This window comes from Prionailurus bengalensis, chromosome A1 (assembly GCF_016509475.1).
Source record: "Prionailurus bengalensis isolate Pbe53 chromosome A1, Fcat_Pben_1.1_paternal_pri, whole genome shotgun sequence".
Lineage (NCBI taxonomy): Eukaryota > Metazoa > Chordata > Mammalia > Carnivora > Felidae > Prionailurus > Prionailurus bengalensis.
Genome location: NC_057343.1, coordinates 209,346,198 through 209,373,472, shown reverse-complemented (window position 1 = coordinate 209,373,472; position 27,275 = coordinate 209,346,198). Strand labels below are relative to the sequence as shown.

At 43.5% G+C, this 27,275-nt stretch overlaps 1 long non-coding RNA gene across 1 annotated transcript in view; it reads right to left on the bottom strand.

The window, feature by feature from the left end:
• The window catches only part of LOC122494441, a 32,547-nt gene extending 7,993 nt beyond the window's left edge, over window positions 1-24,554 (bottom strand). Inside the window, exons 1-3 of the long non-coding RNA XR_006300170.1 lie at window positions 24,340-24,554; window positions 22,151-22,272; window positions 5,954-6,124 (exon numbers count right to left, since the gene is read on the bottom strand). This is a non-coding gene — a long non-coding RNA (uncharacterized LOC122494441). The remainder of the gene's footprint in view (window positions 1-5,953; window positions 6,125-22,150; window positions 22,273-24,339) is intronic.
• Between the last annotated feature and the right edge of the window lie 2,721 nt (window positions 24,555-27,275).

Here is a 27,275-nt window from a genome sequence, read left to right as displayed (position 1 = left end):
CCCCCCCCCCCTTATAATATTGATTATATCTTCCTGTGTTTTCTGGTAACTGGGTATACAGTGTTCCTCTTCACCAAATTACACATTTCCCAAAACATAGGAGGGTTTGTGCTTTACTTTCTTCACCTGCTATAATAAAAAATATCACAAACCGGGAGGCTTAAGGACAACAGAAATGGGTTTCTCACAGTTCTGGCTGCTGGGAAGCCCAAGATTATGGCACTGGCAGATTCTGTGTCTGCTGAGAGTCAGCTTTCCCACTGATGGCTGTCTTCTCACTGTGCCCTTACATGGCAGAAGGGACAAGGGAACTCTCTGGCATCTTTTATAGGCATTAATCCCATTTATAAGGGCTCTGCTCTAGCAACTGAATCATTTCCCAATGGCCCCACTTCTTAATACCAGCACCTTAGGGGTTTGATTTCAATACATGAATTTGATGGGGGGGGCACAAATATTCAGATCATAGCCACTTGGAATAGAGTTTAGTCATAGAAAGTGTTCTATTATCATTGCTACTATTGTCTCAATTCATCTAATTCCTACATCAAGCTATTCTGTGGGCACTCGATCTGTGCTTGCTAAATGAATGAGCAGATTCTCATGGCTCTGTGTTTATAGTGACTCCCCCAGGGCCCCTCCCCCACGTCCCAGTATACACACACACTCAGAGTACCATGACACCATTCCTTTACTCTCAGGTCCATGTTTTTATTTGGAGAGGGGAGCACTACTTTACAAAACAGTGAGGACTTCTGTTCGAATGAAGATGTCTAATTTTTCCTGGGGGACCAAAAAGGGGTCAGACCACGCTGACTGCAGGGAGTGCCTCTAAGTCAGGAGGTTGAGTCCTGGAGGAGAATTTGCACCCACACAGGGGTTCCCTTCCTCTGTATTTTGGGGAACATTGCTGAAGACTGATGAGGGGTTTCCTGAGATCAACATCCATTCCCTTGTCCCATACAAGACCTTGGTTTGACTGCCAAAAGTTCTCAAATTCGTTTATGACTGAGTCGCTAAACACACTTTCATAGAGCTGAATACCTACATAAAGAAAACATGATACCCAGAAATGCCATTATTTTGCACGGACACCCTTTTCTCTTCTTTCACGTGTGGCTGCCTAGGCAAGTCTTCAAGTCTTCCATGCGGTGAGGAAGGCGGCAGCCGGCTCTTGTGTTGGGTAATCAGGCGTTGGTGCCAGGACCTTTGCACGGCCACTCTTACAAAGACAAGCAGTGTGGTGTTTTGTGTACTTAAAGTGCCTCAAAGGTATTTTTAGGTGTTACAGGATACAATAAGAATACACTGATGGCTGAATTTGAAGGCAAAATCCAGACAGTTTGATTATTAACTCTCTGATTTACTGGTGTGTAAATTCAGTTCCAGCTGGAGGTGGGCATCTGCTGCATTGGAGGGCTCTTGACATCTACTCCTTTAAACGGGAACCAGCAAATTGAGATCAAAGGTAAGTCCTGGGGGGAAGGGCTACTTAAAAGGTGCATTTTGTCCATCCGGGACAGACTGTCTCCAGCTGAGTAGAGAAAGAAGCCCGTGGCCACACATGGGCAGGCAGCAGCAAGGTCCAGCAGGCCTGTGGGATTCCCCAGCCGGCCAACCCACTTTCTCACCTCTCCCCGTCCCTTAGCAGTGCCCCTCATTGGTCCTCGCAGTACAAAGCAAATGCCTGAGAGGAAGGCAGCTGGCCTCTTCACGCCTGCTCGTCTCTGCCTGAGTTTTGAAGTTCTTCCAGGGCCTTTTTGTAGCAGACATTCATCCCCTTGGCTGAAAAGGAGCACGGCTCCACGGGAGCCATGTGGGCTCAGGGCCAGGGAGGCTGAGGAGCATACAAGATGGAGACAGAGCTCAGTCCCACGGCAACCCACCAGGATGAACCTGCTCCAAGCTGGCCTGTCCTACAGAGCCCACTTCCTCACCATTGCCTTGAATTATTCATCAGCTCTTGCAGAGAAACAAAAGGCAAAGCCATTTCATCTCCTCCAGAACTGACTGTCCTCCTCTTTGACCTCAGGGAGTCTTAAAATTCAAGACACGCATCCAAAACTCCCATGCACTTTCGGAAGAAACAGGAAAATGCCCCATCATCTTCCCCTTCCAGACTCGCTGAGCCCTGCTGAGCAAGTGTCTCTGGCTACTTGATCCCTCAGCCTGTGCTTTGTCCTTTTTCTCACTGATCATGAGAAGGACGGGCAGGGATCCTTGGCCTCCTATTGAATGACCTGGACATCTTAATAGGTGCCAGGGGTCGGGACAAATGCTCTACCTAGACCCTAGGGCCATCTATGCTCAGCCTCCTAGGCTTCTCTTCAGAGAAGCTCTACCCTCCTGGTCCTGGATAGCCCTGCTTCCCAGACGACTGTGAACGGGGCAAACAAAAGGCACTTTGTCCAGTCGCCGCTGAACTTAAGCCCTCTACCAATCCCGCCCCCTTTACTTCAACCCGAGTCCTGGATCTCCGCTTCACCAAGGAAACGCGAGCCACCAGGCAGAAGCTTCTCCTCCCTCCACCTCTAGAATTAGAGGTGCCTAATTCTAGGCCTTCACGCCATCACCCCCTTTCCTGACTCGAAGGAATCTCTCCTCTTAAAACAACTACTGTCTCCAGTTCTGCCCTTTGCCCAAAAGCCCTGCCCCCTCGCCAGGACCCTGCTGGCCTGTGTGCACCTCCTCTGACAGAGTGGCAGTGTGCCATGCTAATACCTTTTATTTAATAAGTAAATAAAAAATGAAAGATGAGTGCCTTGCTGACATCTTTTATGTGAGCACTGCCACCTAGCAGCCATGTGACCCGGGGCAGTTTCAAGCTGCCCTGGGCTGTGGGGTAGTTAGGCAATTGTCAGGGCTTCTGGGAGACAATAGCAATCTCTGGCGATCAGAGGTAAAGCAGCCCTGGACAAGCTCACTGACAGGTGCCCGTTACCATGGCAGCAAGTCTGAGATCAAATTCTGCTAAACAAGCAGCACTATCGCCAAGCAGGCACAAAACCCTCGCCTTAAATCTGTTTCGCAAGCTTGGCCTGGCCCTGCTCCATCCTCAAGCACTCCGATGAGCACCTCGCATGAGAGGATAGCTTCCAAGCAGACAGAACCGAACTCTGACGGCAGGCCCAGCCAGCAAGACTGGGAAGGGGGGCTCGGGAGACACCGCTGCTTCTTCACAGGTCACACCGAAGTGTCTGCTGAAAGATCTTCAATCATCCCACACACAGTCCGAGAATACGTGACTTAAGCTCTTTGGTACAGCTCTTTCCTCCTTCTGGAAAAATGGCAATAATGATGGCATCTGCCCTCTAGGGATGCCGGGAGAAGGAAGTGAGTTAGTCAACACATCCACAACATGTAAGAGAGAGGCTGGCTACGGTCAGCGCCCGCTCCATTTATTTCTTATTATCATGTTTCTCTGAACTCTCTCATTCTCATCAACCTACAGGATGCCTCCTTAGATCTTACCTTTCTGTCAGTTTACACCCTCTGTGCTGCTCGACTTCTTCAAAGATTAACCTTCAGTCTGTGTCTCTACTGAATCAATTCTACCTCAACTTTCCACTCAAGTCCACAGTTTCCCATAATTTCCTATTCAATTCCTCCAATATCTGTGACACCCCTTGCAGGTACACTGGCCATCCTGTGGCAGGTGCAGGAGAGATTTCAAGAGGTATATCTGAGGAAGTGTACCTCTTTAAGGAGCTCTGGAAAGAGAAAAGAATGCCAAATCGCACATTCCTCAAAGGCCAGGGCCTCATCTTAAAATGTGACTTAACATTTTTTTTAAATGTTTATTTTTGAGAGAGAGACAGAGACAGAGACAGAGAGAGAGGGAGAAACAGAGAGAGAGGGAGACACAGAATCGGAAGCAGGCTCCAGGCTCTGAGCTGTCAGCACAGAGCCTGACGCGGGGCTTGAACTCACAAACCCTGAGATCATGACTGACCTGAAGTTGGACACTTAACCAACCGAATCACCCAGGTGCCCCTTAAAATGTGACCGTGAAGTAGAGGTAGGCCTGTCCACATGTCACAGATGGAAGTGACTCACTACCCACAGTAGAACACGCATCGACATCTTAATACTCCTAGGAGTTGTGAGGTTCTAAAAATAGGGGTGATCAGACAACGCAGGAATCTCCCAATTCAAGGCTGTTTTGTGTTTGACATAAAATACTTTTACGTATCTTAAGATCCAAAGAAAAGTAAAATTCAATCAAATGACCAATCAAATTGAAGGCAAGCTGAAAGTTTCTTTGAACAGCAGGATCACTCATTGTCCAACATAAAAGGGAAAGCCATGCCTGGGGACACCGCAAGGAGCGTTCTTGACAATGGGGGCAACAGGTGAGGGTTGAGTCAGTATCTAGACCAAAATCTCTGCTTGCTGTGTAATCTCCAGCAAGCTGAGAAAGCAACCCCCCAAACTCCGAGAATACGGCAGGATGATCTGAATTGTCCCCTGATACCTTTTATTTGAGAAAGAGGTAAAAACAAGTATAGAAATGTTTAAGAGTATCAAAACTACAGCATTAATATTTTGCCTTAGGAATCTGTGCATGTTTGGTATTTTAGGTATGTGAAAAATTTAGGATAATTTGGCCTATTTCAGTTGTAAACAGATCAATGTTGAAATTTCATCCTGAATGTCAGGTGGATAACTAATTTAGACTTTTGACTTCAAGTAGAAACCTCACTAAGTTTATATAGCATTGAAACATCTAAGAAAACTTAAGCTTTTCTTTTAACCACCACACTTTTAAGATTGTGACCTGTTAGTTCTTTAAGAGCTGATTCGAGCACTCAGGATGTTTTGTTAAATCAGGCAATTGAGTTACTTAAAAAGGAAATCAAATGTATTAAATTTGTACACACAGTCTAAACTATTTAAAGTAGTTTAACTGCATTTGGAAGTGATACAACATATTAATCTAAGGCCTTCAAAAATGATTTTTCAGATTTTCTAGATGTACAAATCTTACTCTATTTATAAGCAGAATTTAAAATCAAGAACTTGAGTTTCAAATGTGTACCTTAATAAATTGAACTTTAAAGAAACAAACAACAAACACAAAAACAACCCCCCTGACTAATTTGTTTTGGCACAAAAACTGCCTGTAAGTAACTAAAGCAATTAAATAATTACTGTCTACTCACCTAGCCTGTGCTGCCTAAATCCTTATACTATCTTGGGCATAAGTCTCATCTCTCTAACAAGTTTGTTTGTGGCACCGGCTGGGTTGTCTATTTCTGCTCTATCCTCCAGAGGACCAGCGGTACATACTCAGCAAATTCTTTTCTCACCTGACTATATGACTTTGGACAAGTCACTCTGAGCCTCAGGCATCTGAAAAGGAGGGAGTGGACATCCTGCTAAGAGGTGGTCTCCATGAGAGAAGGACCTATGTCTGTCTCATCACGTTGTATCCCCAGAGCCCAGACCTGTATGAGGCACACGGCAGGTACTCAACAAACACCACCGCACGAATGAGCAAATGCACTAGATAGTTCTAAGGCTCCTTTTACATGGACCCCAACTGTTATGTCTCACAATGTCTCAACGGGCCACAGGAGCAGTCCATCAACAGAAAGACAGTAACCTTAGTCACAGCAGATTAGGGTCACAGTTGGAATGAGGCAAAGTAGATCTTGACTATTGCTGTCTGGTCACCTTTCAACCAAAATGGAGTCTGCTGCAGACCAGTCTGCCTTGCTCTGCTGTTTCAATCTTCCTGTCCCAGAATGATCTCCTCCTGGCGCCGTCTGAGAAAGCTAACACCCTTCAGAGGAGAGCACAGCAAGCCCTGCTTTGCCAACCTGGCTTATATGAGTGGCCTCCTGTAGCGTTGTTTTCCTGCATTCTCACACTAAGAGACCCCCTCCGCCCCAGGGGTAGTGGACAAGGAGGCAGGAGGGAAAGGAGACCAATAACCCCCTGCCCCACATACCTGGAGGGAAGTGAGAGAACGTGGGAGCTTCAGCGCTGTGGCCAGTGGTTAATCGGCAAAGTGACCTGGGTGACATGGTGGGTACAGAGTTTTCTTCCCAACTCTGCCTCGAGCTCTGTGCGACCTCAAGCAATGAATCTCCTTCTCTCTTCGGGACCTCCTTCTCCAGACCTACAGAACAAGGGCAGAAATAGAAGATCTAAGGCAGCAATTCCCAAACTTTTTGGTCTCAGGAACTCTTCAGCACTCTTAAAAAGTACCGAACCCCCCCCAAAAGCTTTTGTTGTATCTATTGGATTATATTTACTGATATTTACTGTAGTAGAAACTGAAACTGGGAAACCTTTAAAACATAAGAATTCAGAAGCACGCATTCTACTTGTCATCAGAGTGAGGATGTCACCTCCCTAAAAGAATTCCGTGATACATTTGAAGGAAACCAGAATACATCACCCCAGGATGTGCCTCTTTGACATAAAAATTGTTTTGAGCCGAAGACAATTAGGAGCAGTAAAGGCAGAAAAAGCTCTCCCTTCTCTGCCTGAAGGCAGGACATATGTTCTCCTTCGCTGAAGACAGACTCCCGTCAGCCCTGAGACGGCATCAGAGGAATCCGCAAACAAACCTTGTTAAACTCACTCTTCCCTTTCCAGTTACTCCCTCACCATTCCCAGCCCTAGCCCAAGCTTCTTTGTTTTGACAAATCTTCACAAATGTATTGTTTCTTTGTCTAAAAACTATAAAAGCTGCCTGCGCTGGCCAGTTTGTGGGGTCTTCATTCTCTTACAAAGGCTCCCGTGTATGTGGAACAATTCAGTACAATGTGTATACTTTTCTCCTGTTCACCTGTCTTTGTCAGTTTGATTTTCAGATCCACCCAGAGACCTTATGGTCCTCCCCTATACACTTAGGAGAGAATCAACGTTTTAAAAAATCTTAATGTCATTATGGAAGTAGTTTTGACCTCCAGGACCACACATCTCACCTTGAGGACTACACCCCACTTTGATGCCCCCTCATCAGAATGGTGACATTAGCTTTCATTAAGAAAAGAACAGGGGTGCCTGGATGGCTCAGTCGGTTGAGCGGCCAACTTCGGCTCAGGTCATGATCTCGCGGCTCGCGAGTTCGAGCCCCGCGTCGGGCGCTGTGCTGACAGCTTGGAGCCTGCTTCTGATTCTGTGTCTCCCTCTCTCTCTGCCCGTCCCCCACTCATGCTCTGTCTCTCTCTGTCTCAGAAATAAATAAACATTTAAAAAAATTAAAAAAGAGAAAAGAACAGACTGAGGGGCATCTGGGGGGCTCAGTAGGTTGAGTGGAGGGTCATGAACCAGCAGTTTGTGAAATCGAGCCCCAAGGCGGGCTCTGTGCTGACAGCATGGAGCCTGCTTGGGATTCTCTCTCTCTCTCTCTCTCTATCTGCCCCTCCCCTGCTCAAGTTCACATGCTCTCTCTCTCTCAAAATAAATAAATAAACTTAAAAAAAAAAAAAGGAACAGACTGGAAGTTATTAACTCCAAACTGAAGATGCCACCTGACACCTTCATGCCCTCCCATTGGCCTTCACTGCTTGGGACCACACCACCATGGCCTCCTGAGAACTCCTTTCGTTTTACACGTCCTGCCTGTTGTTGCCAGTGGAGCATCTCAGATCGTCCCTCCCTCCTGTCCCGTTCCTGCCAGGCCAGCCCAAGTCAAGGCGCCACGACACAGCTGCCCCTGTGAGAACAGGCACACCGTGTAGAACAACTTCTGGAGCTCCTGGAAAACTGACTTCTAAAGGGACGGGTGCTTCCTTAGACCCAGGGAACCCGGTGAACTTTCTGCCCAAACTGCCTTTCCAGGCAGACACCCTAAGCAAGAGGCAAGAGTCTGGGGGACGACAGGAGAAGAGGATGAAGGGGACCGAGCAGGCAGCACTAGGATGGTGGGTGAGGTCAGGGAGAGGGGCGAGTGGTCCCCACCAACAGGGTGCCCCCCCCTCCCCCCGCCGGGGCGGAGAAGCCTGCATCCGGTTCTTCGAGTCTCAGGCTAAGAGCATAATCAAGGACTCCCACCCGGTCCCTCGGGAAGATCCAGGGGTCTGATCAGCTGCCTCCTGCTGCCAGCATCCCCCTGCCCACTGGTTTCTGTTGTCGAGCCATGGCCAGTGCAGAATGAACGGCCCGGCACAACCCAGTTGGGTACACAAGTTCGGTCCCCGGTAGCACCTGCGCACATCTGAGCAAGCGCGCTGGAGGGTCGTGTTCCAGCTCAGGGTCCGTTAGCTTCACACTCCCTTAGGGGCCGGTCACCAACAGCTCAGCAGAGGAGACCCACCAGTGATGAGGACCACAGTCCCACCTGCAGACAAAATCGTGAAGGGGGCCGGCTGCCCCTCTCCACACCTTCCGTTTCTGTACTCATCTCCCACCACCAAGGGCGGGGAGCTGTAAAGTGCTTTGTTCTGGGACCTCCTAACATTTTGGGAAAAACTACGTATCCTTCTCAGACATTATTTATTATTTAAAAAAAATTTTTTTTAATGTTTATTTCTGAAAGGGAGAGAGAGACAGAGCAGGAGCAGGGAAGGGCAGAGAGAGAGAGAGAGAGACAGACAGACAGACAGACAGACAATCTGAAGCAGGCTCCAGGCTCTGAGGTGTCAGCACAGAGCCCGATGTGGGTCTCAAACTCAGGAACCGGGGAGATCATGACCTCAGCCAAAGTAGGACACTTAACCGACTGAGCCACCCAGGCGCCCCTATCCTCCTCAGACATTTTAAAAATCACATATAAAATTTGTATGTCAAGTTTAAGTTATTAAGAAATATGTTAGCTTCTGGCACATTGACTTTTCAAATTGTTAAATCACTCGTTTAATGTATTGAATACCCACCTTCATCTATTGAAAAGACACATGAACAAGCTGTTTTTAACAGCCATAAATTTTCCATCATTTATGATGCCTCCTTGTACTCGTATTTCCAACTATGTGACCCACACAACTTTATCTTAGTAGGATAAGCTTTTAAGCTTGAAAGTCTTATATTGGTCACCATACCATAATCCTTGGTTATAAAATATGTACAGAAGTTAAAATTTTACGTATTAAAATTTCCTAGATTATTTGTTATATTTATTATTAATTCAAAATTGAAAAAGTTAAAATTTCCTGTCACCCTAAGAATCTACATGTTACTCAATACTATAGATCGATTTGTCATTGCAACTTATATTAGTAAATAATTGGGTAAAATGAAATAACTATCCTATACAGTTTTTAAATAATCATCAAGCATAAAAAAGGGAACTAGTCTTTTTTTAAAGATTAGTGTTTGTATTTTGATGAATATTGCGTATTGCTAGAGTAAGACAATATTTCATGGAAATTACCAGCAAAAAGAAGAGAAGCTATTAATAGGGCCACTAAATATACAGAAAAGCTGAAGCAAGCAGGAGACTTGTACCCAAATTAAAAATGCATATTAGCTCACAATACACAATAATCTTCTGCGTAAAAGCGAAAGAAGATTGTTTTCCCACGCATTGGAGCAAATGATTAAGAAAATACCTCATATAATTTACTTTAACTTGAAGCTATAATCTTAGTCTTTCACCCCCTCCTACTTGAAATCAATCCCCAGTATGTACTAGAGACTCGGACACCAATATTTCAAGTTGATCCTTTATTTGGCGCACTGGAGGGTCTCCACCTAACAAGACGCAGCATGCGAGAAAGAGGTCCCCTGGGGGCTTCTGCAAAAGGGGAGTTGCGGGGAGAGAATCAGCCTGACACCTCGAATGTACCCCCAAGGACATCAGTTTTAGGGAAAAGCACATACGGAAACCAGGACCTGGAAATCGATTCTACTGAAATTACCCACATCCACGTCCTCCTTGATGGAGCTTTGAGTGCTCCCAATGGTGGTTGTTCTGGGGTGCTCTGTCCATCATCTTCCCCTGCCTGCACCCGCCCCGATATCCATTTCGTTCAAGCCAAAGATCTAAAGCCAAAGATCTAAAGCCCCCATCGGCAAGCCAGCAAGATGTTCTCCTGCAAGTTCCAGTTGTTCATGTCTTGTCCCCTCCCTTCCCTCAATCTTCCGGACACGGTGGCCACTCCCAGGGACTTGGGGTCGTGGTTTCTGACTGTTGCACAGTAAGAGGTACCTGCTGATGAGCTGACATACTAACCTGCAATCCATAGGGAGATGATTTCTAAAGGCCTTGCCTCTGGTGGGTGACACAAGTGAGGATGTGCTTATCTTCCTATGTCCTGTGTTTTTCCCTTCTCCTGCCTCACCTGGACACTCTGCAGTATCTCAGCGTTTCTAGACACAGTAAGCTGCAAATGCCTAAGACACCACCAGATATGCAAATATAACCTCAATTTGCTGGACAGACTCAACCGTGGCCCCCTAGCTCAGAAGGCTCCCAGAAGCCCAGTTTCTGGAGGGAGTGACATAGGAGGGTGGGATGGGGTTTCTCAAACGTGGTCGTGATATAAGAGCAGAATCAGAGGGTGCTAGGTACCTCAGTGAGTGAGCGGCTGAACAAGAGAACCTAAGAACCCTGCTGGTGTCCCCACTGCCCCTCCTCTCCCTGCACCGTTCCTGTCACTGGAGGAGTGCCACGGCAGAGCAGAAGAACAGGACTGAGAACGGGGGCAGGAGGAAGGTGGTGACTCCTAATTTCGAGTTCTATCTTCCTGGATGAAGGGAGAGGGAAAGAACTGGCCTTAGGCCACATCTCTAAGCAAAACAGGATTTCCTGCGCATCCTGTTGTCTTTTTTCTGAAACCCCTCCAATAGTGCCTCCCACATGGTTTCTTCCCTACCCCACCCGGCTCCCTGGCAGGTATTTTTAGGCTGAGGGGCCTCTCTCGGTGGTAACTGTTGAAGAGGAATGCCCAAGCACCTGCATCCCCTGCGGTTTCCTGGACTCAGAAATCCAGGGGTTCCTCCTTCTTCCAGCCTCAGCTGGACAACCCAAGAGCCCTCAAGAACTTTCTAGAAGTGGATCACTGAATCCAGATGAGTGATCTATTGAATACTTTTGTAGCTATAAAATAAGAATTCATTCATTTAGAGTTTTGTCCAGTTGCAGTGTGTAGCCTGAGTCAGAAGGCCATTAGCCGTACGTTATTACAGCACGGTCTGCTTAAAATGTTTAGTGACTTCTGGGGAGAAGCAAGACATTCCTGTGTATTAGGTATGATGTTACTACTATTATCCTCATTTTACACATGAGAAATCAGTAGTTTGCCCAAACCCACACAGTCAATACCTGATAGAGAGGAAATGTGAACTCGGGTGTTCCTTTTACCTGATTCCAAGGCCACGCTTGTTCTTGGCTCCACACTGCCTTCCAGCTTCCTAGCCTAGACCCTCAACAAGCCTCTCCCACCTTTCATACCTTTTACTTCTACCCCTTCTCAAATGGTAAGAGCCCAAACACACAATAATTAACGTGACGAGTAGCACCTAACAAGAGACATTATCAACACCTCCTGAATTTCAGCTCTATACACCCATGCAAATTCCGCCCCCACCCCAAGGATGCCTGCCACCCTACCTGGGTTTATATTGTCCTCTTGATCTTGACATCTATCCCTACCTTACTTTCTGCTCCTCCTTATGACCCCATTGCTTCTCCCATGGGAGGAAAGGGTTCTCCCCAACCAAACTTTGTCTCCTTAGAGCTCTGTTTCATATCAAGGTAGGATCTAAAAGCAGATAATGTAGGGGCACCTGGGTGGCTCAGCCGGTTAAGCATCTGACTTCGGTTCAGGTCGTGATCTCACAGTTTGTGGGTTCAAGCCCTGTGTCGGGCTCTGTGCTGACAGTTTGGAGCCTGCTTCTGATTCTGTCTCTCCCTCTCTCTCTGTCCCTCCCCTGCCTGCAGTCTGCCTCTCTCTTTCTCTCTCTCAAAAATAAACATTAAAAAACATTTTTTTAAAGCAGATAATGTAGATGATTCTTGGTAAGAAAGGTAGAATCTCTACTAGCACAATAACACACTGGGGTAATGCTATTTGTCCATATTGGCAAGAGGAAGTTAAAGATTTTTAAGAAAATATTTGGTCAGATGGTTGTTGAATGAATGAATGATACACTCTGAAGCTAGACCAGGAAAGATGCTTTTCCATGCCTATGCCTCAGCACAAGCAGAAACCAAAGTAGAAGGGCCCAGAGGGAGGGCAGAGGGGGGGAAAAGCAAAAAAAAAAAAAAAAAAAAAAAAGACTCTGGAAGAGGAACCCAGAAAGAGGGCAGGAGTATTCTTGAGCCCCATCTGAGGTAACTGATCACAGACTGACAGGTATCCCCAGGGCAGAGTCAAGGGCTACTTTGAGCCACTCTACTCTTGCCTGTTGGTGCTTGATACAGGTTTTCTGTCTGTACATGGGGTCGCTTCCACACTTCAACAGGTCAAGGGATAATTAAAAGGTTACATGTAGGGGCGCCTGGGTGGCTCAGTGGGTTAAGTGTCTGACTCTTGATTTCCCCTCAGGTCATGATCTCATGGTCATGAGATTGAGTCCCACATTGGGCTCCATGCTGCGTAGAGCCTGCTTAAGATTCTTTCGCCCTCTCCCTCTGCCCCTCCCACGCTTGCTCTTTCTCTTTCTTTCTTTCTTTCTTTCTTTCTTTCTTTCTTTCTTTCTCACTCAAAAAAACAAAACAAAAAAAGCCAAAGCACAAAGTTACACTTACGTGTGTGTGTTTCACCTACAAAGTGAAAAACTTCTTGAAAGCAGAATCCTGGTCTGATTCATCCTTAGTTTCCCATAGATCTGACCCCACGTTACATGACATAGTGCCTTGTAGGTAGCAGGCGCTCGATACATATTACAGATTTGTGACTAAAAGAGTGCATATGCCCCTTTTATGAAACAGACGGTTACATCTTGATTACCACACACCATCCTCCAATTTGTCATACACTTAACATTTCCCTGATATACAGCTTCAAGCCACATGCAGCGATTTTCAGGAATATATTCTTTGATAACTCTGCTCTATCTCTCAAGCAGATCTGTGGAATCAACACAACACAACCAAACAAAACATCATATGATGAACTTCCAAATGTTCTTATCCTAGTGCTGTATAGTTTGTTTACCAACTAGAAGAACATGAAAGCCGACTGTGTAAATAGACACCAGATAAATTTTTGAGCAAACTGTGTTCACCAAATTTAGGAACCTTGATTCCCTAAAAACAGGATATTTGAGAGTAGGGATTCCTAAACTGAGATAAGGAAAATGTGGAAGGGTAGATAGGCAGAGGGTGCTGGCCACTGAAAAACATAAGGTGCTATGCCTACTCTTCATACATTTGTAATCCCTTTGAATCAACTACACATATAGAGATGATAACAAGACCCATCTTGGTGTCTCAGTTCAAATGAGTACCAAGTTCTTGGGCTGGTTAGGGAAAGCTGCTGGAGGAGCTGAGATGTGAGCAGGATCCTGAAAAATGATGAGAATCTGGGGTCCATTTGAAAGGTCCATTAGAGAAGGCTAAGACTTCAGCCTGGGAAGGGGCCGGGACCAGACAGAACCCGACTTCCCACGCATGGCATCTTCGCACCCCTACACAGCCATCTCTGGGCCAGCCTGAGTCCTGGGACTCTTCCCGCGTTTCCTCCTCCTGCTGAACTACACCATCTCTGCCCCCCAGAGCTGTGACTCTCTCAGCCCAGATGGTGGAGGGGGACATTTGCCGTGTGTGGCAGAGGCTGCTGGTCAACACGATAGCTCTTGTCCCTCTGTTTTCCTTAGAAATAAAACTAAGTGCTGGCCAATGCGATATACACAGGGGTGGTGTGCACCTTCTAGAAAATGTCCTTCAAGGTAAGTGGCTTATCCCACCCCACCCCCATCTCCTTCCTGCCAACGGGAATGCAAATCATGTGGTAAGAGCTCATCCTGAGGAATGCAGAACAGTAAGATCTACTGAGCCCCGGTCCCTGACAGCTTGGAGCGCCAGGCAGCACTGGTCTGCACCCGGACTTCTGTCATGTGGGTAAGAAAAAGCCACTGTTAAATTTTCTATTGTTCAAAATTTTTTTTGTTTTTGTCTTCAGCCAAACTTAACGTTAATTTTACACTCTACAATTGGAGGACACAACACACACACACACACAGATTAGTTCCAGTAATTTAACAAAAGGAAAGACGGTTGTCTACTTAGAAGTTAAAGAAATAGAAATTAAAGACATGAGATGCCATTTTGTCTGCTAAATTCTAAAAAAAAAAAAAGAAAACCGATAAAAATGATAATGTGTCTTCGGGGAAACAAGTAAGCTAATGACAGTGTAATAAACTGGTACAATTCTTCTAGAAAACAATGGCCACTTCAGATATGTTTTTATACCACTACCCAGTGGCCTAATTCCTAAAAGGTTGGAAAAGGCATCACAATCAATTAACCCGAGAGTAAAAAATGTATAGGGGCACCTGGGTGGCTCAGTTGGTTAAGCCTCTAACTTGATTTTGGCACAGGTCACAATCTCACAGTTCATGAGTTCGAGCCCCAAATTGGGCTCTGTGTTGACAGTGTGGAGCCCGCTTGGGGTTCTCTCTCTCCCCTCTCTCTTTGCCTCTACCCTGCTCATGTTCTCTCCTCCTCAAAATAAATAAACTTAAAAACTGTTTTTAAAAGGTAAAAATGTAGAAGAATGATGACGGCAGAGCTATTTTAATAGCAGAAAACCCAAACTGCCCAAATAAGATGCTACAGGGAAATGGTAAAGGATGACATACTAATTTGATGGAGAACCATCCAGCCATTGAAAATAATATATGACAAATACCATGCAATAACTTGAAAACATACAATATCTTACGTAAAAAAATACTTCAGGAAACCGAATAAACGTTAGGACAACAGCTGCCAAATTGTGGCCGTTTTCCCAGTCCTGTGCCTTTAATCAGGTTCAACTTATCTCTCTCTACAGTGCCCAGTGAGAACTGTATGTCCCGGATCCGTTCCTTGCAAATTCCTGGTCTTTTTCTATGTTGCTACCCTTGCAGAAACAATCCCTTCCTATTCTTTTGTTTTGTTTTGAAACTTATTTGTTCTTGAATTTTGAGTTTCGGGTTTTACAAGATGGTTTCCAGGGGAACATCTCAGGTAGACAAAAGAACTTCTAACAATCTTAGTGGGATTGCTTCACAGCAGCCAGACATGCCCAAAGAACGGAGACGCCAGTCTCAAAAAGAATTTATGGATGTGGTTTTAGAGCATGTAGTCAACTGAAGTGACAATAATAGAACACGTACGGCATTTTAAAGAGAGTTGTACTGAAAAAAGAGACGATACATTCTGGAAAATCTAAGACGACAATAAACAGATGGGTGGTTGCCAGGGTTTGGTGGGGATGAATAGGCAAAACACAGAGATTCTTCAGGGAGCTGAAAATACTCTGTCTGAGCCTATAATGATGGTATGTATCGTTATACGTTTGCCCCAAACCAGAGAATGTAGAACATTGAGACTGAACCGTAACGTAAACTATGGACCTTGGACGATTATGATGTGTCAATGCAGGTTCATCAGTAGTAACACATGTACTACTCTGGTGGAGGATGTTGACAACAGAAGGGCTGTACATGTGTAGAGGAAGAGGGTTGATGAGAAATTTCTGTACTTTCCCCTCAATTTTGCTGTGAACCCAAAACAATTCTAAAAAAAAAAAAAATAAACTCTTAATTAAAAGCAAACAAACTACAACAACAAAATATATAGCCAGCTTGGAGTAAAAGAGCTAAAATTTCACAAACTGCAAAATGGTCTTTGGGGGCCCCCAATCTTTTTTGTTTTTGTTTTTGTTTTGTTTAGTAAGAAGTTGTCTCAGAAAGCTACTCAGAAGCCAACACAGACTATTTCTTAAGCAAAAGAGGAAGGCAAAGCCAAGAACCAGGATGGAGACACCAAAAGCAATGGGGAATAATGGATCAGGAAGGGACTCCCAGGGACAGGACTGGGTCTTGCTCTCAGAACAGAAAGACCTGGCAACACGTGCCTGGCGGGATCCCAGATTTCTTATGAATTCTGTGCCTGCTGTGTATCTTCCCTTAATTCCCGTTTTGAAGGGAAGTATTTACTGCAATTGTCCTGGCCCTATCTTTCATTGTTTGTTGAGTGTTCGCAGAGCATGTAATTTGTCTCTTCCACTTACAGGTTTCTGAATCCAAAGGAACCACAGCCAAGGAATTCACCCTCATTTGGACTTGATAGAAATCACAGGACTCAGGCCTTGGAGCCTAATGCTACAGGTAAATGAGATTGGTAGGGGTGCTCAGAGGGAGGGAGTATATTTTGCACATGACAGGAGAATGAATAATTGGAATTAGGAAAAAGGTTGTGGTCTACTTTTGTAGTAGTGGGCACCAGTGATTCATGCCTTTAGGTAGCCACTTCCCATATTGACTCTGGGCTTGGCCGTGTGACTTACTTTGGTCTGTGGGACACAAACAGAGATAATGCAAGCAGAGGCTTGAAGAAACACTTGCTCAGTGGGGCTTGCCCTTTCTTGCTTTTTCCATGGAGGCCTTCCACTACCATACAGAGAAGCCCAGAGACCTAGTGGAGAATGAGAGATCACGTGGAGACAGGCCTCAAGCTGTCCCACGTGAGACATTCCAGGTGAGGTCTCAAAGATGAGAATGAGGGGGCGCCTGGGTGGCGCAGTCGGTTAAGCGTCCGACTTCAGCCAGGTCATGATCTCGCGGTCCGTGAGTTCGAGCCCCGCGTCGGGCTCTGGGCTGATGGCTCAGAGCCTGGAGCCTGTTTCCGATTCTGTGTCTCCCTCTCTCTCTGCCCCTCCCCCGTTCATGCTCTGTCTCTCTCTGTCCCAAAAATAAATAAACGTTGAAAAAAAAAAATTTTTTAAAGATGAGAATGAGTCCCATTCTGGCCCAGCTGGTCCAGACTAGAAGAAACATCCAGCTATCCTATAGAATTATGGTAGTGGTGTTAAGCCATCAAGTTTTAAGGTGGCTTTTTAACCAGCAGATACAGCGAAACTCAAATAGGGGCAAATCTAGCTTATGGAAGGTGGGAGAGGTGACTTTGAAGCAGAGAAATCTCTGGGAAGAACAGGCCTACGTGTGTGGGCAGTTTCCCAAGACAAACTAATGCAGATTCACAGGGGGAGGCCATAACGATGATTAATGAGGGGCCAAGAAGAAGAAAGTGCCAGAAGTTAAGTCTAATAATGGGAAAAGTGAAGATGAAAACTGGAGGATGAGCAGTACTTTTGGAAGTTGGTGGGATTAAGAAGAAGCAAAGTAGTGGGAGAAATGAATGGGTCAGAACAAGTCAATTCAGAAATAAAGCTTTGAACCCAGAGAGTTCTAGGTCTTCTTTCAACGGAGCAGCTAACAGCTAATTCGTGTGGTGTGCAGTAAACACTGAATCAGAATATGTGAGGGTGTGACCCTGGAATCTGCATGCTTAACAAGCTCCCCAGGACATGTTAATGTATACTTTCTTCTCAGTGAGCTGCCCTACATATGAAGGAGTATTGAAAGGGGTAAATTCTGTCAAGTTACCAAAGTTCTAGAATACCCTTTCCCTAGGACAACAGGTCCTCGCTCCCCTCAAACACAACCATGGAAGATCAGTAGTTCTCAAAACAAGATCAGTAGTTCTCAAAACAAGATCAGTGGTTGAGAACAAGTGGTTCTCAAGACATTAGAATCACCTGGGAAACCCAGAAAAAGAAAGAAAGAAAAAGAAACTCTATGTCCTACTGCACAAGAATTCAATCTGAATCTCTGAGAGTAGCATCTAAACATCAGTACTTTAAAAACGTCCCAGGTGATTGGATTATGGGGTGGAGGAAGACTCTGGAAGAGATGATGTAATCTCTAAACCAAGAATCCATCAGGTTTCTGAGAAATGAGTAATAAATGCAAAATCTCTCTGAACCTCCTCATTTTCATGTATTTGGCGATTGATCTAAACTGCCATTAAACTCAAAGAGCAGTGTTCAGAATTTGGTGACTAATGGCTATTTCTGAGTCAAAAATGAAATAGCATTTATTTTCATCATGTAATAAAAGTCAGGCGAACATTAACTCAGACCCAATGAATCAGCAAACGTGATTATTCAAACAGCCTGAAGTCAAGTTATCTATGAAAATATATTTTTGCTTAATTTGTTACACAAAACTTCAAGATTTTGGTAGAAATGTTTAAACTACTACTACTAAAAAAAAAAAGAAAAAAGAAAAAACGGGATCTAAGTGAATAAATGAATAGAGCTAGCCTGATGTCTGAGACAATAAAGAGTAGTTGGGAGCTGTGACAAATCAAATTTTCAGGGATGAGAAGATTTTTGTGCCAGTCAAACCTAAAAGGATTGGAGCCCAATTTAGCTGACAGGCTGCTGGTCTACGGGCCTCTGAGTCATAACAGAAACTATTAGGATATAGACAAGAACATAAGTATGAAACTGTGATAGCTAAGGGATCAGGAAAGATTTTAAAGAAGTGGGGACCGTGGAAACATTTTAAAGGCTGGGGATTTTTTCAAGTTTTAAAATGTAATTTAAAGAGTGTTAAACTTTTCATTTTGAAGTGATTTCATGTGCAAGTATGTTATAAATTTAGTACAAAGACTTCCTGTATATTCTTTACCCAGGTTCTCCAGATGTTAACATCCAACATAACTTCTGTACAAAGATCAATATCAGGAAGTTTACTACAATACTGTTATTAATCTACAGACCTTATTTGAATATCACCGACTGTTCCACTAATGTCTTTCTTTTCTTCTTTCTTTCTTTCTTTCTTTCTTTCTTTCTTTCTTTTTTTCTTTTCTTTTTCTCCTTTCTTTTCCTTCTTTCCTTTCTTTTCTTCCTTCCTTGCTTGCTTCCTTCCTTCCTTCCTCTCTCTCTCTCTCTCTCTTTCTTTCTTTCAGGTTCAAGGCCTAATCCAGGATCACACTTTGCATTTGGTTATTGTGTCTCCTTGGTTTCCTTTAATCTGGCATAGTTTCTCTTTGTCTTTCATTGCCTTTCATGATCTTGACATTTTTAAAGAGTGCTGGTCAATTATTTTATAGAATGGCCCTCAGTTTGGATTCGCCTGATGGTTGCTCATGATTTAAATTCAGTTTATATATTTTTGGAACAAATAACACAGAGTGATGCTGTATCTATCTGAGTGTGTTCTAACCAGAGACATATGATAGTGACTTGGACCATTACAGTAAGTAAAATTAAATCACTAAATGAAGCTGGGGCTTGTCATGTTTCTCTATTATAAGCTTACTATTTTTCCCACTGGAATTAATCATAAGCTTTTGGGAAGATACTTTGACATTATGTAAATATCCTATTCCTCATACTTCTGTTTACTAATGTTAGCATTTATTAATGACTTATGTCTGAAACAATTACTACTGTGGTGTTTGCCAAATGGTGATTTTCTTTTCTTTTTTTAATTTTTTTTTTAATGTTTATTTATTTTTGAGACAGAGAAAGACAGAGCATGAATGGGGGAGGGTCAGAGAGAGAGGGAAACACAGAATCTGAAACAGGCTCTGGACCCTGAGCTGTCAGCACAGAGCCTGAACGTGGGGCTCGAACTCACGAACCGCGAGATCATGACCTGAGCCAAAGTTGGATGCTTACCCAACTGAGCCACCCAGGCACCCCCAAATAGTGATTTTCTAATTTCATTACTCTTTCTATGTTTATTAGTGGAATTCTATTTACTTTTCTTCTCTCTCATTTGTTTGTATATGTAAGTATAGTTTGTGGATTCTCACTTTATTCTATGGGTTATAATTCTATATTCTATGGGTTATTATTAGCATTATTCATTTTGTTGTTCAAGTTGTCCCAGATTTGATCATTAGGTACCCCTTCAAGTAGGCTCCTATGTCCTTTTGACATATCCCCATCGTTTCTGTTTTAGTACTTCCTTACTTCTGGCAGCACAAGACACTGCATGCCTATCCTGCATTTTCTCCACCTCAGACCTAGAACAAGCCATTTCTCCAAGGAACCCTACTAATTTCCGTTAGAGAATGGTAACCAGAAACCATGATCTGGGCAATTAGTGTGCCCATTGGTACTGAGTGCCATGGCTTCTAGGCTTTCTCTGCAGATAGGTATCTCGGTCTATTGTCATATGCATCTACATATTAAAAATTACAAGTTCATGGTGATGACCTCCAATTTGATTCCAACGTGACCAAGTTCATTCTTGCCTTCCCCTTTTCCTTATTTATAACTCCTTTCCCTGACCGTGAGAAGCTTGGCTCTCATTCTCCATACCATTTTAAATTATTTGCTCAATCCTAGTTTACACGTTAGGTGGTTTTAGACAGTCTACCCTTTTTACTACACAACACCTATATACATCTATCTTCCCATACATGCATCCATCCACATTTACATAAAGTACAATCATTCCATCCCCCAAAATAGACAATCCAAGTATCATTTAAAAGCATCCATCCACATCTACATAAAGTACAATCATTCCATCCCCCAAAATAGACAATCCCAGTATCATTCATTACTGCATCTAGTTCCAAGTCCAGGACTTCTTTCAGTCTGCATGTCACTCTTCATGGTTGGTTAAAGCATGCATAAGACAGATTTATCAATCACCAACAAATCCAGTACATAACAGCAGAGAAAGACCAGGGATGACCACAATGGAAGAAATCTCTATTATAAAAGAGGAGAATTGGGAAAACATACACACACATGAACACAGACACATCCTGAACAACAATACACATAAGACATAATTCTCCTGGGGTGACTATGTGACTTGGAAGTGAACATGACTTAAATTGTCTAATCTGGGTGAATCTCAGAACTCTGGCTTAGAAATGCTGTACTAAGGATCTGCTTTTTTCTTCTCAGCCTCATCATCTGAAAATGCTCTAACAGTAGAGGAATAGATTAATCAATTTGGCAGCCTCTGGTTTTCTTCTCCTGGAGGCTTTTTGTTCATTGAAATAGCTAGCGATGTTTCCCTTTCTAGGAGCTACATAATTTTAGCATCCCCTTTTCTGTGTGTGACTTCAAAGAGCCTGAGAGTGTCTTAGGAGTTGAACAGTCATGGACTGTGGTTGTCCAGGATTGGGATTTCTTTGGCAATATAACTCCTTTACAAACTTAGTTATCATCAAGAGATTTTGACATAGGCTAAGAACCATAAACAGACAGCCTGCCTCTGGTCATTGTATTTAAGTCTAGGACTTTAGACTGTCTAACAATAAGCCTTTGTTGTATGACCATCCCCTAAAGCCTTAGTGTAATGGCTGCTACTTTTGGGTTGGCTTCTGCTTCTGGACAGTTTCTGACCATAACTTGCTGTGGAATGATTTGTTCCATCATAGCTGCTCTTATCTGCCTTGTCAGGTGAATACTGTTTTGTAGGAAGCTTTGGGGAGTGGTCTAAAGAGTCAGGCTTGTCTTTTGCCCTAGTCTTACCTCCTATCTTTACTTCACTTGGAGTAGAGTATTTGGTCTTTGCAATGCTGCTAGATTTCAGTCATCTTGATTTCAGTCCATACCCAAAAAGGGAATTTCTAAGCAAAATCATATACCTTTCCTTCTCTGCCTTCAGATGGGTCACTTCATCTTAAGGTCATTTCTTTATTTTTTATTAGTTATTTATTTATTTATTTTTAGAGGGGGAGAGAGAGAGTGAGTGAGCATGCAAGCAGGGGAGAGGGGAAGAGGGAGAGAGAGAGAAAGAGAGAGAGAAAGAGAGAGAGGGAGAGAGAATCTTAAGCAGGCTACATGCTCAGCACAGAGCCCAATGCTGGGTTCAATCCCATGACCCTGGGATCATGACCTGAGCCAAAATCAAGAGTCAGACTCTCACCCAACTGAGCCACTCAGGTGACACGTCAGGTTTTTCTTTATTGTAGGACCTTTCTGTAATAAAAAACCCTGGATATTTCCTACTATTTCCCCTTATGTGCCTTGTAGGTTCAGGCCTGACTCTCAACAGGTCACTGCTGCTTACCTCATCACCTCTGCTCAGCCAAATCCACATTTTAGGGTTTGTATTTTACTGTACCCCACTCCTGGAACCAAATTTCTGTATCAGTTATGAATTCTCTGGTGCAAGAAACAGAAGAGTTTGCTCAAGTCAGCATAAGCAACGAAGGGATCTAGGAGCTTTTATAAATTGAAATTCGGTGATGAGGCAAACCTCAGAGTCAGCTCACCTCAGACTGGGATCCACTTAGCTGCACACGTCTCTTCACATTGGCTTCCTCCTTGAGCTCTTTCCATCCTAGCAGCAAAATGGCCCCAGCAGTTCTTGTCTTTCCATCTTTATCCTCTGGTTCTGAGAGGAAAAGCAATTAAAACAACTTTGGTACCATGACTGCATGCCAGAGCCCCAAGATCAGCGCTGATTGGACTGTTGAGATTACATGGCTACCTCTAAACCAATAGGAGTTTAGTATATTTGGCCTAAGCCAACCAGTGCCCATCTCATGGGTCGTGCGTGACAACAGTAGAAACCTAATTGAAAACAGTAGGCCATTAGCAAGGGGAAAGTGGATTCTGGGTAGGCAACTAATAATAATCCACTTCCAAGCCTTTCAAAATAAATTTGTTACCAGGCCTTTAAAAAATAACTTCACGTTATCTTTTTTTTTTTTTAATAAAATTAATCTGTATCTGAAATGATGTCTTTCTGAAGAATCTAAGGCTTCGTGAGAACGGGGACCTTATCTGTCCTGTTCATTTCACTTGAAATACAATGCCTGGCATTCAATAAATATTTGCTTAATAAATGAATGAATGCATTGTGTTTATCCTGAATCTCTGAGACCTTCCAGCATAATGTCCCAAACCTCTAGGGCATGAATATTTCATTTGAGATGCTTGGGCTTAAAGCTTCACAGCTGGTAAGTGGATGGCCAAAACCTGAACTCAGGCTTGCTGACTCCACATATCATGCATTTCCGACTATTCCAAGCTGCTCTCATGTGTTAAAATAAGCCCTCAGAGTTTTAGCACAGCTGTGTTCAGAATACATGTAGGGACTACATAAAATATGCTGACAGCTAGTGTCCAAATAACAATTTGGAGGATTAATGGGACTCTAAAACTCACGTGAATTGATGTTTGCTTTTCTGATCTGAGCTATCAACATGCTCCAAGTTAAAATCATATCCTGCCTAACAGTATATGAAAGAATGGGATTGATCTGTTGCTAGCCTACTTTCTCATTTTGTCATGGCAATAACAGAAGGCACATTATAATTTTCTTATTGCTTATAGCTTCTGTCGAAGGTAAAACCTTTTTATCTGATAGTGTTAGCAGAGAAGACTGATCAACAGAGTAATAACATTAACTGATTATCTACCATGAGCTAGGTACTTACTCATTTACATATTTTAATTTTTATCCATTTATTGCATATTTATTGAATACCTTCCATGTGGCAGGCACTGTGCTACAGGAAAGGGAAACAACACTTAGCACAGGCTAGGGAGATATTACAGATTAAAGTGCATTGATTAAGACGACAAACTCTGGAGTCAGAAAGATCTGAGTTCAAACCGTGGCTTTGCTGTAGCCTGTGAGATCCTGGGCATACACAGTTAACTTATCTTTGTCTTATTTGCTTCATTGCATGAAATTGTTCTTTAACTTATATACAGTTGTTTTGTGAGTCTTCAGTGAGATAATTTAAATGTTGTACTTGCCATGCCTGACAAATAGGAGTTGCTCAATTAAATGTTATTTTTATTATCAGATGGTCTCTATCTTCAAGTTGGTTACAATGAGTGCAGAAAACAGACATAAGCCTTCACACTTAATTTCTCCCAAAACGTTCTGAGTGTTATTTTTCCCCTTTATGAGCAAGGAAATTGAGAATTTCAAGAGTTTGTTCAAGGCCTTCATTAATGAGTAAATGAGGCAGAATTCAAAATTCAAAGATGTCTAAGTCCAAAGCCATGTTATCTTCAATCATCTGAATGAAGAATTGAGACAGTGGTTCCGGTCCTGACGTTAATGGTTCTCAACCCTGGAGAGAGTCTATAAAGCACCAACTGCCAGAACCCTGTTCCAATTCAATTAAATCAGAGTATCAGAATCGAGGCTGAGTAGGGCATCAAGTTTTTTCAAAATCTCCTCAGGAGATTCTAGCAGGCAGCCAGAGTGGAGACCCACTCAACTCTCTGAAGACTCTTCCAGCTTTAACAGTCTGATCCTTTTATATATGGTGGCGGTTGTCAGAATGAGATCAGTGCTTGTAGAAGCAGGGATATTCCAGGACTTCCCTCCACTGTGGCTCCGTGTCACCCCTGTGTCCTTTAGAGGAAAGGCCCAGGGCAGGTGGAGCTCCCTTCACCTAGGGCCACCGCCGTGGGTTGTAAAACCCAGTAGAGTACCCACCTGGCATACCCAGCAGCTGCATGAGTGCTGGCAAAGGAGGCTGGTGAGAATCCAAGCTCCCTCTTCAGGGCTGGGTCGACAGATCAACGGTATCCTTCACACATGGAGGAAGGAGCGGCCTGGGAAATGTCCCAAACAGATGCAGCTGTTCTTTGTTGCTGGAGAGGATGCCAATAACATTTTGTTCCTTGGGGTTCTCAAGAATGAAAAGTGTGCATAGCTATAAAAACAAATAAGCCCATAGGGATAATCATCATACTAACCTAAATGTCATATAGACACATATTTAAGTTAATTAAGTCATAACCGATATTTTGACCTATTCTGCCACAGACTTTACATTGAGATATTCAATAAAGGGAAGAAAAACCGTCCATCAACCATGGGGTGCCCTCTGGGATATGTCAGTCACTTAGCGTCAAAGCTTCTGCAGCTCCTGAAACTGGGGTCATTTTAGGAACTCATTCCAGAGTCCGGTCCACATAAGTCTAACCTGTCCACTCTCTGATTCGCTCCTCACAGCAATTCTGTGAGATGCATGGTCAAGCATCACTATTCTTATTTTACAGAGTTAGGAACTGAGGCTTAAAAAGGTTAAGTGATTTGCTCGCTGACTGGAAAATGCATATCCTACATTCAAGCATGCCCCTCTGGATTCTATATTCTTAAGCTGACTATCTACACAGCTCTTCCCATCAAAATCTCTGCAGAGTGAGCAGAAGACAGGAGCTCTTCAACTCCAGAGATAAGCTAGATCGGGTTATCAAAGATAGAGGTCAGTTCAGGTTGTTACAGAAATAAAGCGACTATTTTTACACACCGAGTACCAAGACCACATGCAGTGCGCAAAGACACCTTTCTCTGGAATCCTTGCTCAGATAAGTGAACTATTGAGGGGCTAGAGCGTCATGGAACAAACTCAGTTTTTTGTTTTTTTTTTGTTTTTTTTTTCTGAAATTTATTGACAAATTGGTTTCCATACAACACCCAGTGCTCATCCCAAAAGGTGCCCTCCTCAATACCCATCACCCACCCTCTCCTCCCTCCCACCCCCCATCAACCCTCAGTTTGTTCTCAGTTTTTAACAGTCTCTTATGCTTTGGCTCTCTCCCATTCTAACCTCTTTTTTTTTTTTTTCCTTCCCCTCCCCCATGGGTTCCTGGTAAGTTTCTCAGGATCCACATAACAGTGAAACCATATGGTATCTGTCTTTCTCTGTATGGCTTATTTCACTTAGCATCACACTCTCCAGTTCCATCCACGTTGCTACAAAAGGCCATATTTCATTTTTTCTCATTGCCACGTAATATTCCATTGTGTATATAAACCACAATTTCTTTATCCATTCATCAGTTGATGGACATTTAGGCTCTTTCCATAATTTGGCTATTGTTGAGAGTGCTGCTATGAACATTGGGGTACAAGTGGCCCTATGCATCAGTGCTCCTGTATCCCTTGGATAAATTCCTAGCAGTGCTATTGCTGGGTCATAGGGTAGGTCTATTTTTAATTTTCTGAGGAACCTCCACACTGCTTTCCAGAGCGGCTGCACCAATTTGCATTCCCACCAACAGTGCAAGAGGGTTCCCGTTTCTCCACATCCTCTCCAGCATCTATAGTCTCCTGATTTGTTCATTTTGGCCACTCTGACTGGCGTGAGGTGATACCTGAGTGTGGTTTTGATTTGTATTTCCCTGATAAGGAGCGACGCTGAACATCTTTTCATGTGCCTGTTGGCCATCCGGATGTCTTCTTTAGAGAAGTGTCTATTCATGTTTTCTGCCCATTTCTTCACTGGGTTATTTGTTTTTCGGGTGTGGAGTTTGGTGAGCTCTTTATAGATTTTGGATACTAGCCCTTTGTCCGATATGTCATTTGCGAATATCTTTTCCCATTCCGTTGGTTGCCTTTTAGTTTTGTTGGTTGTTTCCTTTGCTGTGCAGAAGCTTTTTATCTTCATAAGGTCCCAGTAATTCACTTTTGCTTTTAATTCCCTTGCCTTTGGGGATGTGTCGAGTAAGAGATTGCTACGGCTGAGGTCAGAGAGGTCTTTTCCTGCTTTCTCCTCTAAGGTTTTGATGGTTTCCTGTCTCACATTTAGGTCCTTTATCCATTTTGAGTTTATTTTTGTGAATGGTGTGAGAAAGTGGTCTAGTTTCAACCTTCTGCATGTTGCTGTCCAGTTCTCCCAGCACCATTTGTTAAAGAGGCTGTCTTTTTTCCATTGGATGTTCTTTCCTGCTTTGTCAAAGATGAGTTGGCCATACATTTGTGGGTCTAGTTCTGGGGTTTCTATTCTATTCCATTGGTCTATGTGTCTGTTTTGGTGCCAATACCATGCTGTCTTGATGATGACAGCTTTGTAGTAGAGGCTAAAGTCTGGGATTGTGATGCCTCCTGCTTTGGTCTTCTTCTTCAAAATTCCTTTGGCTATTCGGGGCCTTTTGTGGTTCCATATGAATTTTAGGATTGCTTGTTCTAGTTTCGAGAAGAATGCTGGTGCAATTTTGATTGGGATTGCATTGAATGTGTAGATAGCTTTGGGTAGTATTGACATTTTGACAATATTTATTTTTCCAATCCATGAGCAGGGAATGTCTTTCCATTTCTTTAAATCTTCTTCAATTTCCTTCAGAAGCTTTCTATAGTTTTCAGCATACAGATCCTTTACATCTTTGGTTAGATTTATTCCTAGGTATTTTATGCTTCTTGGTGCAATTGTGAATGGGATCAGTTTCTTTATTTGTCTTTCTGTTGCTTCATTGTTAGTGTATAAGAATGCAACTGATTTCTGTACATTGATTTTGTATCCTGCAACTTTGCTGAATTCCTGTATCAGTTCTAGCAGACTTTTGGTGGAGTCTATCGGATTTTCCATGTATAATATCATGTCATCTGCAAAAAGCGAAAGCTTGACTTCATCTTTGCCAATTTTG